Here is a 14,146-nt window from a genome sequence, read left to right on the forward strand (position 1 = left end):
TTTAAAAGAATACATATGTAGAAAAATACCTTCATGTTGTTGGGGGAAAGATTTATTAAACAGAACGTAAAAAGTACAAGCCATAAAAGAAAAAGTAGGACTTCATTAAAATTAAGAAATGTAGGGGTGCCTGGGCGGCTCAGTCGGTTAAGCGTCTGACTTCGGCTCAGGTCATGATCTCACCATTCATGGGTTCAAGCCCCGTGTCAGGCTCTGTGGTGACAGCTCGGAGCCTGAAGCCTGCTTCGGATTCTGTGTCTCCCTCTCTCTTTGCCCCTCCCCTGCCTGTGCTCTGTCTTTCTCTCAAAAATAAACATTAAAAATGAAAAAAAAAAACACAAAATAATAAAATTAAGAAATGTCATTAAAAGACACTATGAAGACAGTGAAAATATTTGAAAGGGGTCTTTGTAATACATTATAGACTTCTATCATAAATTTTAAAAAGACCTCTTACAATTCAGTAAGAAAAAGGTGACAAGCAACCCAATAAAAGTGGGCAACAGGTTTGCACAGACATTCACCAAAGTGTGTATTTAAATGGCATAGGAAGATGCTGAAAGTCAGTACTTATCAGAGAAATGCAAATTAAAACTGCAATGTAACTCTACTACATACCAATAAAACAGTTAAAATTGAAAAAACAGTATCAATTGTTGATGAGGATGTGAACCAAACAGAATTCTCATACATTGCCAGCAGGAATGCAAAATGGGATAGCCACTTTGCAAAACTGGCAGCATGTGGAAGGCAGGAAGCCACAAAGATGTTTACAGCCTTGATGTATTAGGGTTCTCCAGCAAAACAGAACCAACAGGAGACCATATATGTATGTATTCCATCAACTTAGAATCTTATGCCCCAAAATATCTTCCAAAAATTAAGACAAAATACTTATTTTGACAAACTGAGATAATTGACTGGCAGGATACCTGAACTAAATAGATGCTAAAGGAAAAAAATTTTAAGTTTATTTCTTTAAGCAATCTTCACACCAAATGTGGGGTGGAACTCATCACCCCGTGATCAAGAACTGCATGCTTCATTGACTGAGCCAGCCACGCAGCCCAAAGGAAATTTTTGATGTAGAAAGAAAATTATACCAGATGGATCAACACTTTTAACTTTTTTTTTATTTTTCTAAATAAACTTCTTGTTTATTTATTTATTTATTTATTTATTTATTTATTTATTTAGAGAGGGTGCACAGGAGGGGGAGGGGCAGCGGATCTTAAGCAGGCTCCACACTCAGCATAGAGCCCTCAGCAGAAGCTCAAACGACTGAGCCTATCCAGGTGCCCCAGGATGGATCAACACTTTTAAAAATAACCTTTTGGGGGCACCTGGGTGGCTCAGTTGGTTAAGCATCCAACTCTTAATCTCAGCTCTGGTCATGATCTCACAATTCATCAGATGGAGCTCTGCATCAGGCTCTGCATTGCACTGACAACATGAACCGACTTAGGATTCTCTCTCCCCCTCTGCTCCTCTCCTCTGTGCTCTTTCTCTCTCAAAGTAAATAAACTAAAAAATATTATATTAAAAAAAGAACCTTTTGGACTTTATGTAAACTATGTAAACTATAGAAATATTATTCAACTTCTTTGGAATGAACAATCATCTAGATTTTACTGAATAGACTTGTGAATTAAAATTACTGTTTTATTCAGGATGTCACACAAATATTCATAACTGATATCAGAAGTTTTGTCTTGCCCTTCAACTGTAAAATCAATGCTATGCAAGAGTCATAGAATTAAATGTCAAGCTTCCATGTTTAAATAAACTATGAGAAGCTCCTCAAAATTTTGGGAATTTTGCTCATAAAAAAGATCAGGTACTAGACATGTCTCCTGAGGCAAGGGAAACAAAAGCAAAAATAGACTATTGGGACTTCACATCAACATAAAAACCTTCTGCACAGTGAAGGAAACAATCAACAAGACTAAAAGGCAAGTTTGGGAATGGGAGAAGGTACTTGCAAATAAGATATCTGATAAAGGGTTAGTATCCAAAATATAAAAAGAACTTATAAAACTCAACACCCAAATAACAAATAATCCAATTAAAAACTGAGCAGAAGGGGTGCCTGGATGGCTCAGTCGGTTAAGCGTCCGACTTCAGCTCAGGTCACCATCTCGCGGTCCGTGAGTTCGAGCCCCGCGTCGGGCTCTGGGCTGATGGCTCAGAGCCTGGAGCCTGCTTCCGATTCTGTGTCTCCCTCTCTCTCTGCCCCTCCCCTGTTCATGCTCTGTCTCTCTCTGTCTCAAAAATAAATAAAACATTAAAAAAATTTAAAAAAAATAAAAATAAAAAAAAAAACTGAGCAGAAGACATGAATAGACATTTTTCCAAAGAAGGCATACAGATGGCCAACAGACACATAGAAAGGTGCTCAACATCACTCATGATTAGGGAAATGCAAATCAAAACTACAATGAGATATCACCTCATACCTGTAAGATGGCTAAAATCAACAACACATGAAACAACACGTGTTGGAAAAGATGCGGAGAAAGGGGAACCCTCTTATACTGTGGAAATGCTAACTTGTGCAGCCACTCTGGAAAACAGTAGGGAGTTCTCAAAAAGTTAAAAATAGAACCACTCTATGACCCAGCAATTGCACAAGGAGGTATATACCCAAGGAACATAAAAATACTAATTCAAAAGGCTACATGTAACCCTACCTTTATAGTAGTATTATCTATAATAGCCAAATTATGGAAACAGTCCAAGTGTCCATCAACTGATGGATAAAGAAGAGGTGGTATGTATATATACACAATGGAATATTACTCATCCATAATAATGAATGAAATCTGACCACTTGCAATGATGTGGATAGAGCTAGAGAGTATTAAGCTAAGTGAGATAAGTCAGTCAGAGAAAGACAAATACCATATGATCTCACTCATGTAGAATTTAAGAAACAAAACAAATTAGGATGGGGGGAAAAGACAGAGGCAAACCGAGGAACAGACTCTTAACTATAGAGAGCACACTGATGGTTACCAGAGGGAAGGTATTGGGGGGATGAGTGCACTTAATGGAGATTAAGGATTGCATTCATTGTGATGAACAGCAGGTGGGTTGAAGGTAAGTGTTGAATCACTAAATTGTACACCTGAAGCTAATATTACACTGTATGTTAACTAACTGGAATTAAAATTAAAACTTCAAAAAAAGGTCAGGTGATGTTTTTTAGCAATGAGTAATTTATTCATTTAGTTTTACTGGACTACTAAGTGCTTATATTTCTCTTGACTGAGCTCTGGAGACTTTTTGAAGAATATCATGCATTTTATTTTTTCAAAATTATTAGCAAAACAAAGGATATATATATATATATATATATATATATCCCATAAACTCTCTAGCTTGTAGTAACATCAATTTCTAAGTCATAATGCTTATCTTTTTTTGACCAAAATCTCTACGTTGTTAATTTTTCAAGAGACATCATTCTGAAAGGTTGCATTGTAACACCTCACTTTCACAAAATACCTACATTTGCACCTGTTTTTGCTAACAGAAAGAAATACAAAGAGGATATTCACTTTTACAAAAAAAAAAAAAAAAGCTGTCACCATACTAATATAGGTCTTTCCTAAAAAGCAAAGTGGCATATGGTGAACTTTGGAAAGCAGGGGATACTCTTTGCTTTATATCAGTTCAGTCTGCAAAAGGTTTCATAGGGACACCACTTTTGTTCCTTTTTTTTGGGGGGGGGGGGTAGGGGAACACTGTACTTTTGAATAGCAGGGGAAACCTGTACTCTATTTCAATTATTTTCACAAATGCATTCCATTGTCTTTAGCTATTTCTGTGTTTTTTCAGAGTTTCTTAAAAATATAGATTATAAAAGTTTCTAGCATTCTAGTACATGCATCAATGTAATTTTCTTCCATGTACTTTTGTCAAACAACATTTTCTATACAGAATACCCACTATTATTTATTCCTAGAGCAATTGTAACTTGTGTTGATTTTATCCTTAACAAAAGGGTGATGTCAATAAGAATCAAGTCAGTATTCAGATAGGTAGCTACCCTATGTGTTCTCTTATCAGTCAGATAATGTGTTCTGTATTATACATTTGGTAATAAACCTCTTCTCATTATGCCATGACAGTTGTGATCTCAACCACCCCATACCCATTTATATACACTTTCTCTCTGATATGAATGTCATGATCAGCATAAAGATTGAGTTCTGCAGGAAGAGCTTACTACATCTCAACATCTTTATTTGATTTTGTTTTTTTTCTTCCCAATATGGAGTATCTGTTAGTGAGTAAAGTGTACATTATGGTTCAGTGTCGAAGACTCTTAAGTCTAAAGTTCTTTTTTGGCCAGCAAAAGAGCAGATGCAGGATTAAAGCGAGACATGGCTAATGTCCAGGAAAAGACGAGAGCCCCGAATAAGGGTCCATGACCCATATTTATTCAGATCAGAAGGCTTACAAAGGTGATGGGCGTGTACAAAGAGACAAACTGTAAACATTAACTTGAGGCTGTGAGGGGGAATGGGAGGTTTTGAAGATATACCGTGTTTGGGGTTTGGGTCAATATAAAACAAAATCCTGGCGCCAGGCAGATGGGTAGATGGTTGTTAATGGCAGACAGGAGGTGCCATGCCTATTTATCTTTGCCAGCCTGCGGGGGATGAGACAGATAGGAGAAATAGCCTCAGGGTTAACAAGACACCTTTTCTTTTGTTAACCATCTCTGCTCTGGGCTGCTTTGCCTGCAGCGCAGTGGTCCATAGTTCAATTCACCAATTTACCTAACCTGGCCCTATTCTCCCGTGAAAGCAGCTTTTCTGCTATAGTACTAAATTGGGGGTGCTTTCACCCTGAATATATTTGATCTTGTTTATTTTACATACCTATGTATTGGGCCCCTTTGCACCATTCCTATTTTAGGCCTTTGCCTCTCCCTCTCTATTTTGGGGGTTCCCTGCACCCCCTTTCTATTTTAGGGTGCATTTGCACCTCCCTATTTCTGGCACCTTTGCGCCTCCCTATTCTCAGGGTGCCTTTGCATCCCATATTCTTGGGGTGCCAATCTGGTTTACCCAAACTCAGGTGTGAGCATCTTATGACTTTGTATTTCTTTATGCCTTGCTAACCCATTGGTGTAAGCCCGGGGGATCCCTAAGCTCATCCCCACAGCTCAACACCATTCCATAAATAAAATAGATGAAGATAATAGTGACTAACATTCACTAAACAATTCACTAGTTATATTCATGCATTCATAATTCATCTACTCATTACATACCAATGACAGTTATGTAAGTCATCTCAATTTTGCCATACTTGAAGCAAAACATATACGATTGAAAGCAATATATATATAACATGTGTGTGGAGTTGCATTTAAAAAGGCTCTTGAGGGGCGCCTGGGTGGCTCAGTCGGTTGAGTGACCAACTTCGGCTCAGGTCATGATCTTGCAGTTTGTGAGTTCGAGCCCTGCATAGGGCTCTGTGCTGACGGCTCAGAGCCTGGAGCTTGCCTTGGATTCTGTGTCTCCCTCTCTCTGCCCCTTCCCCGCTCATGCTCTGTCTCTCTCTGTCTCTCAAAAATGAATAAACGTTAAAAAAAATTTTTAAAAAGGCTCTTGAGGGGCATGTGCATAGCTCAGTCAGTTGAGCATCTCAGTTCAGCTCAGGTCATGATCTCGTGGTTCATGGATTCGAGCCCTGCATTGGGCTCTGTGCTGGCAGCTCAGAGCCTGGAGCCTGCTTCAGATTCTGTGTCTCCCTCTCTCTGCCTTCCCCTTCTCACACTCTGTATCTCTCTCTCTCTCTTTCTCTCTCTCTCAAAAATAAATAAAACACTTAAAAAATGTTTTTAAAAAGGCTTTCGAATGAAACTGCCAACAGTGGTAACTTTAGGGGAGAAACTAGAGGAAGGGAAATAGTCAAAGGGGAGTTTAGCTTATCTGTAATATTTAAAATTTTCGTAAGTATAAGACATTCACAGATTGTTTCAGAAATAAAAAATAAAGCAGACAAGTATACGAAATGCAAACAGGATGCTGAAAGGAGCATTGTTTATAAAGACAAAATTTAGAAGGCAAACATTTTATCAATAGACTAGTAAAATAATAGTAGAGCCACACAGATAAACATTAGCTATATTCAGATAAGGATAATGATATACTATTTACTGACTTGGAAAACTGTTCATGCTATGCTCTACCATAGGAAAGGCCATTTGTGAAAAGGAGTTTCTTTTAAAATTTTCTGAAAGAATTTGCTTTGAAAATTTTGAGAGTGGTTATTATAATAGTTTCTTTTGTGCTCTTTGAAATTTTCTGAAAAAATTACAATAAAATGTTAATGTTAAAAGTAACTCTTCAAAAAAAAGTAACTCTTCAAAAAGGCAGTACAGTTCTATTTGTATTAAAATATATAAAAATAAAAATAATGAAGAAAAGAAGGTACAGGTATAATTACAGATATATAAGTATGTATATAGATACACATATATAAACATATGCAAATGAATGATAAATCATTGCCCTGAAACTTAAACTTATATATATATATATATTTTTTAAAGCTTATATAAATAAGACTGTACCACCAAAACAGCAGGAAAAGCAACTGAAAAGAATAAGTAGTGATGGGTTCAAAATCTTGGAGAAAAATAAGTCAGCCCAGAACTGCAAGCACAATTAACAATTTTAATAATCAGTAAATATACATAAGACAAAAAAATACCTAGAATTATTTTAGGAAAAGTAAAATAAAATTCTAGGATTATTCTGTAATAAATTGTCTGGTATTTAAGGTTGACATGCACCAAAGTTTTCATTTTCTTCATTCAAATTAAGTAAGTAAGTGAACTGTTGATGGTTTTCTAATATTTACTATATCCTTGGGCAGTTTCAGCTGTCAATACCAAATAAAGGGCTCCTCATATTAATTACAGGATCTAATCAGCATGAAGTCCTAACTCAAATTAAGTGAATGCCTTTCCCACAGATTATTTTCAGAGCTTCTTACCACCATGACCATTTCTACGTTGATTGAGATTTAAACTACGTACAAAAACCTTCCCACATTCTTTGCATTCATAAAGTTTCTCACCCTTGTGAATTCTCTGATGTTGAGAAAGGTCTGAAGAATGATAAAAGGCCTTTCTACATTCCTTACATTCAAAGGGTTTCTCACCAGTATGAATCCTCTGATGCCAGATAATGGCAGAGCTACTACTAAAGGTTTTCCCACATTCCTTACACTCATAGGGTTTCTCAATCATATGAATTCCCCAATGTTGATGAAGGTCTGAAAGTGATAAAAGGCCTTTCCACATTCTTTACAGACATATGGTTTTTCACCAGTGTGAATTCTCTGATGTTCTGTAAGTATAGAACTGTTACAAAAGGTCTCTCCACGTGCCATACAAACATAGCGCTTCTCACCTGTGTGAATTCTCTGATGTTCTGTAAATTTTGAACTGCTACAAAAGGTCTTTCCACAGTCTTTACATATATAGGGTTTTTCACCAGTATGAACTCTCTTATGTCGATTAAGGGTTGAGCTACTTCCAAATGTCTTAGCACAATTTTTACATTCATAGGGTTTCTCACCAGTACAAATTCTATGCTGTATAAAAAAATACGATGCACTCTTAAAGGCCTTGCTACATTCCTTACATTCATAGGGTTTTTCACCAGTCTGGATTCTCTGATGTCTTTTAAGATCCAAGGAATAATGAAAGGCTTTGCCACATTCTTTACATATATAAGGTTTCTCACCAGTGTGAACTCTCTGATGTTCTATAAGTATTGAATTGCTATGAAAGGCTTTTCCACACTTCTTACATATATATGGTTTCTACCAGCGTGAATTCTCTGATGCAGAGTAATGGCTGGTTTGCTACTAAAGGCTTTTCCATATAACATACATTGATAAGTTTTCTCATTGGCAAGAAGTATCTGATGATAAATAAGGTCTGAGGAATGATTAAAAAAAAAATCCCACTTTCCTTAGCTAGACAGGGTTCCTCACATGTGTAAACTCTCTGATGTGATAGAAATATAGAAAGGCTTTTCCACATTCTTTACCCTCATAGATTTTCTCCTCAGTATGAATGCTCTGGTGGACACAGTCTAAGACTCTACCACATTCCTTATGTTCACAGTTTTCATTCATAAACATGATCTGATGCTGAAAATGTTTTGAACCCCTACTAATGGCCTTCCCATATTCCTTATGGTTCCTGAATTTCTTACCAGTATCAATTCTCTGATGTGTAGTTAGTTGGAAGTCACATACAAAACCTTTCTCATAGTTCTTGCATTCCCAGGCTTTGTCTTCAATGTAAGTTTTTTGATATGGAGTAAGAGATGGGTGCTGACTGAAAGTGTATACATTTTCATAGTTGAAAATAACTTGATTAAAAATTTTCTCACAAGATCCTTGTTTTTCATCAGTTTTTCTTTTCATTCCCAGTCATTTCTGTAACAGGAACACTCAAGTTCATGTTTTGTAAGACTTTCCAATATAAACTATTGGGGTGATTCTATTTCATAAACTTCCTCCTTCAGAGATAATTCCTTGGTTTACACCTAGATTCGTGGTCTGAAAGAAAGCATAATAGAAAACATTTGCTTCCCCCCCCCCCCCGGAAGAAATGAAACTTTTATGGTATAAATAGGGGAATTAAATTAAAATTAATGTATATGAGATGTGAATGATTTATACAGTGATCAAATACACTCTTGGAATTTGATAAATGCACAAAGCACGTGAATTGATAGGAGGTCATACGGGATCATGAGATAACTAGGAAATTTTAAATGAATAGTTTTCAATTTTTGACACAAATTAAAACTACACAGATAATATTTTGCAACTGTACGAATGGCAAAAGTCTAAGTGTTTGACAGCATATTCTTTCAGGAAGCTATGGAGAAATGGACTCTCTCACTCATTACTAGCTGGATGACAAAATGGTACCCACCCCCCCCCCTTGTGGGGGAGAATTCAGCAACATTTAGCCAAATTATATACTTACTTATCCTTTTATAAACCAACAATATGAGTGACATGACTCAACTCTAAACATATACTGACATAAATTTTGGAAGATTTACTCACAATGCCCTTCAGTGCAGCACAATTTATAATAGCAATGACTGGAACTAACTCAAATGTCCATCCTTAGGTAACTGGTTGAAAAAACTATGGTGCATCTACTAAGTGGAGTATATTTTCCAACCATAAAAAGGAATGATAAAAATCTTCAGACCTCCCTGAAGTTATCTCCCGAATATATTGTTAAGTGAAAAAAGGAAGGTGGACTAAATTGTATATAGTATGCTGCCGTGAAAGTATTTTAAGATATACACATTGCTTTTATTTAGGAAAAAAATGGAAAGGTAAAGTCTTGCTGGGGGGGGGGGGGGAGTGGGTGGGTGGGGGGTGGAGAACAGTGTGGAACAGACTGGGATAAAAGCTAGACTTCCCTGAATATACCCTATTTTATGGATTTGCCATTGAAATCTTGGAAATATTCCATATAATTATTTTAAAATGGAATTTTACATTTTAAAATGCTTATTTATTCGGGGACAGAGGACACATGCACAAGCAAGGGAGGAACAGAGGAAGAGGGAGAAAGAGAATCCTAAGCACCCTCCATGTCCAGTGTGGAGGCTGATGTGGGACTCAATACCACAACTGGGAGAGCATGACCTGAGACAAAATTAAAGGTCAGATATTTAACTGACTGAGCCACCCAGATGGCTCCAAATTGAATTTTACAAAGACACCTCCAACTACCAAAAGCAAATTAGACAAATGATTTTAGTTTTATAATCAATTTTGGCATAATCTGAGTAGAACTATTGGTGATCATTTTAAAATTCAGTAATCTACCTGTGTGTCACCAGTGGATCATAACCCATACTTCTAACAAAGAAGCAAGGATGTGAGAACCTGCATGACTAGATACCAAGATGTGTACCACATTTAATCTCATTTCAAACCACATAGTGAAGGGAAAAACAATAGCCGTAATTGGGCACATAAGGGGCCCTGAAGGTACTTGCAATGTTCTATTTCTTAAACTACATAGTAGCAAGATGGGTCTTCACTGTGTTATTACTCAGACTGTGCAACTTGGTTTCAAAATTTTTATATGTATGAAAATGTTATGGGGTTGAATTGTGTCCACTACAAATTCATACGTTGATCTCCTTACCACCTACCCCCCTGTACTTCAGAATGTGACCTTTGTGAAAACAAAGTCATTGTAAACAGAATTAATTAAATTAAGACGAGATCATACTGGAGTAGGATGAGCCCCTAATGTAATATGACTAGTGTCCTTGCAAAGGGAATCTGGTAACACACACACACACACACACACACACACACACACACACACAGAGACAGAGAGAGACAGAGAGAGAGAGAGAACATGTGAAGCTGAAGGCAAAGATCAAGGTGATGCAGGAAAAGACAAAGAATGCCAAAGATTGCCAGCAAGCCAATGGAAGCTAGGAGAGAAGCACAGAAAAGATTCTCTTTCACAACCCTGGCAAACAAATACAACATATTTCCCTAGAATCTTTAAAAAGGTTTTTTGAAAGGAAAAGATCTTTAAATACATTTTTGTGCCAAAAAGTAAGTGAGCACTTAAAAAATTATGTTAGCATGTCAGAAAGACTCAGAGCTAGCTTGAAGAGGCTCTGACTTGCCAAACCTGGGATGGTTTAAGCACTAAAATAATTAATGAATTATAAACCATTGCAAAGAGTACAAATCCAGGAATCCACATCAGTGAGGAATAGAAACCAAAATAAATCTGATAGCTAGACAAATAGTGAAGATATTTCCATACAATAGAAAACAGACTGAGAAATACAGAGGGAGTGCTGGAACTGAAAAATGACTGGGGCGCCTGGGTGGTTCAGTCAGTTGAGCATCCGACTTCAGCTCAGGTCATGATCTCACAGTCCGTGAGTTCGAGCCCCACGTCGGGCTCTGTGCTGACAGCTCAGAGCCTGGAGCCTGTTTCAGATTCTGTGTCTCCCTCTCTCTCTGAACCTCCCCATTCATGCTCTCTCTCTGTCTCAAAAATCAATAAAGGTTAAAAATAAATGACTATAGTGCAACCCTCATAGTTAAGACTGGTATAAGCAAGACCCATCAATGATGCTAAATCTAGTGGTGGGGGCATTTGATGAGGAATACAATTTTCATGGTGCCTTCCTATAGATGACTTCTTAGTTGCAGGAAAAAATAAAAACTACACAATAGAGAAGGTGGAGAGTATCGAAGCCAGGTAATCAAAATTAACATTATCAATGAGGGTCAGAAGCAAATCATATACTTTTAGATATGATGCCCTAAGAGGGACAAAATATCACATCTTTCGTACCCTGGCAGGAGAAACATAACTTGAACTTAATCATGAGATAATACAGAAAACCTAAATGAAGACCATTCTATTAAAATAAAGAAAGCGAGGCTCCTGGGTGGCTCAGTTGGTTAAGCGTCCAACTCTTGATTTTGGCTCAGGTTATGATTTCACAGTTGACGAGATCAAGCCCTGGGTTGAGTTCTGTGCTGCTCTTTATCCCAAATACTCTCTACAGAGGTGACTGCAATCACTCCCAATGCACGAGCTATCACATCTCTGTAGGGGCTGCAATGGACTGGATGTTTATATTCCCCCCAAATTCATATATTAAAATTCTAACCCCTCAGGTGACAGTATTAGGAGGGGGGGCTTTGGAAGGTGATTAGGTAGGTAATGCAGGCAGAACTCTTATGAATGGGATTAGTGTCCTTATAAAGGAGACCCCAGAGAGATTCCCCCTTCTGCTCAGGTTACAGTGAGATGATCAACTATGAGGAAGTAGACTCTCATCAGACACTAGATCTGTAGGCGCCTTGATCCTGAACTTCCCAGTCTCTGGAACTGTGAGAAATAAATTTGTGTTCATAAGCCACCAAGTCTCCGGTACTTTGTTATAGCAGCCCAAATGAAGTAAGACAGGGGCTTTCCACTTTCCCATCATTAGCCCTTTCTTCTGACTTCCCTATTTAACCCCTCTTGTAGTAGAGTCTACTTTAAAAAATATTATTTATGGACTTATTCATAGGTTCCTTAGTCCATAAACTTCTTAATAGCTTATAAGTCTTATAATCTTTCCATCACTTAACAATGCATCTTATGCAAATTATAAAATCAGTAACTGTTGATTAGAAGAATAAATGAATAAATACACACACAATAATGAAGTAAAAAGAAAACTGTTTCAGGGAAGAGAAGTCTCAAAAATTTTAAGAGATACTGATACACAAATCGAAATGCAAAAGAAAATGGGGAATTGTATTAGAATTGTATACAAAATAAATGTAGAAATTGGTCACTGAAAAGGTACAAGGATTATACTTCCCACTTTGAAATGGGAAGGAAGCATGAAAGAGAATCATGGAAAGTGAGAGTTGGAGGTAAAGGTAAGGGACATTTGGACAGCTTGGTGCACAGGTCTTACTTTTCTTTACAGGTTTTGACTGTTGACGAAAACTTCCCAGAAAATATCTCGCAGAGGTCTTTCCTCTGTAAACAGCTGGGTTACATCCTTCAATGCCCTCTCCTTGCCTGACTATCCCACACTTACCTGGAGCAGGTCCCTTGTCAGCTTTCTGCCAATCATCCAGGGTTCTTTCCCTTGCTCCAGTATGGATACCATATCTGGCTTAGAAATGGAAAGAGAAATGGTATATAGTTTTGCTATGGGAAGCCCAGAATTCAAAACTAAAGAGGAAAGGTCATTATTTAGAGAAGATGGGGCTTCAGTCTCAGCTTCGGTAGAGCTGCACATTTTCAACTCTATAAAACTCAAGCTATCTCTTTGGGAACAGGGAAATGGAATATATAAGATATCTGAAAGAAGCGGAGAAATTCACAGTGAGAGGATCAAATATTCCAGAGGAAGACTGAATTTTTAGAGATAGGTTTGCTTACCAACTGAGATAAGGTTGTTATAGTTTTCCAAAATCACATTTCTGTACACATCCCTCTGATCAAAATCAAGGCATTCCCACTCCTCCTGAGTCAAGTCTATAGATACATCCTTAAACACCAATCCCTGAAAAAACAAATCAGTGTATTAAGGTTATAATAAAAGTAGATGCTTGAATTCACTTATTTTTAATGCACTTTTTAAATAAGTTTATTTATTTTGAGGGGGAGGAGAGGCAAACAGAGGAGACAGAGAGAGAATCCCAAGCAGGCTCCCCACTGTCATTGCAGAGCCCAATGTGAGGCTCACACCCACGAACCGCAAGATCATGACCTAAGCCAAAGTCAAGAGTCAGATACTCAACCATCTGGTGCCCCTAAAAACAAATGCTTTGAAATGAGAGAAAAGAAAAAGGTGAAAATATGGGTGATAAAGACAGTGTTTACAGGAAAGGATAGATAGAATAAACAGGCTGGGTCTAGATACCTGGATGTCAGTATGATTTAATTTATGTACTTAAACATTCCAGTTCCTGAAGATAGATCAAATCACCCATTCACAGTAAGATATTTACAGGATCTAACCAGGTTTGGGATGTACAAAGGCCAGCTAAGTAAAGTTCCACTATTACATGAAATAGTATAAGCATCATCTAGTCTAATAATGCCTGGTATATAATTGTCAGTAAATGGTAATTCCCTCCACCTACTGTTTACCCATTTAGCCCTAAGGAAGAAAAAGTAATCACCTTTACAAAATATCTTAGAATAAAATTTGAGAATAAAAGAGATAAAGAGAAGATTCTTTAAAAAAATGAGGACAGAAAAAAACTGGTCATATATGAAATATCAGGAATCAGAAATGCAATGGGCTTCTAAATATCACTGTTAGAATCAAGAAAATGGTATAAAGCCATGTTTATAGGAGAGTTTTTCAACCTTAGCAATGTTGACAGTTGGGGCTGGATAATTCTTTGTCATGTGGGGTGCTGTCCTATGTATTATTTTTTGGATGTTTAGCATCAACTCTGACCTCCACAGATGCTGGTAGCACTGGCTGGTCCCAGCTCTGATGACCAAAAATACCTCTAGACATTGGCAAATATCCCTAGAGGGAGTGAGGATAGCAGCAAAATTGTTCCTGGTTGA

Source organism: Panthera pardus, unplaced genomic scaffold (genome assembly GCF_024362965.1).
Source record: "Panthera pardus isolate Hobbes unplaced genomic scaffold, ASM2436296v1 HiC_scaffold_18, whole genome shotgun sequence".
In the NCBI taxonomy this organism is placed as follows: Eukaryota; Metazoa; Chordata; class Mammalia; order Carnivora; family Felidae; genus Panthera; species Panthera pardus.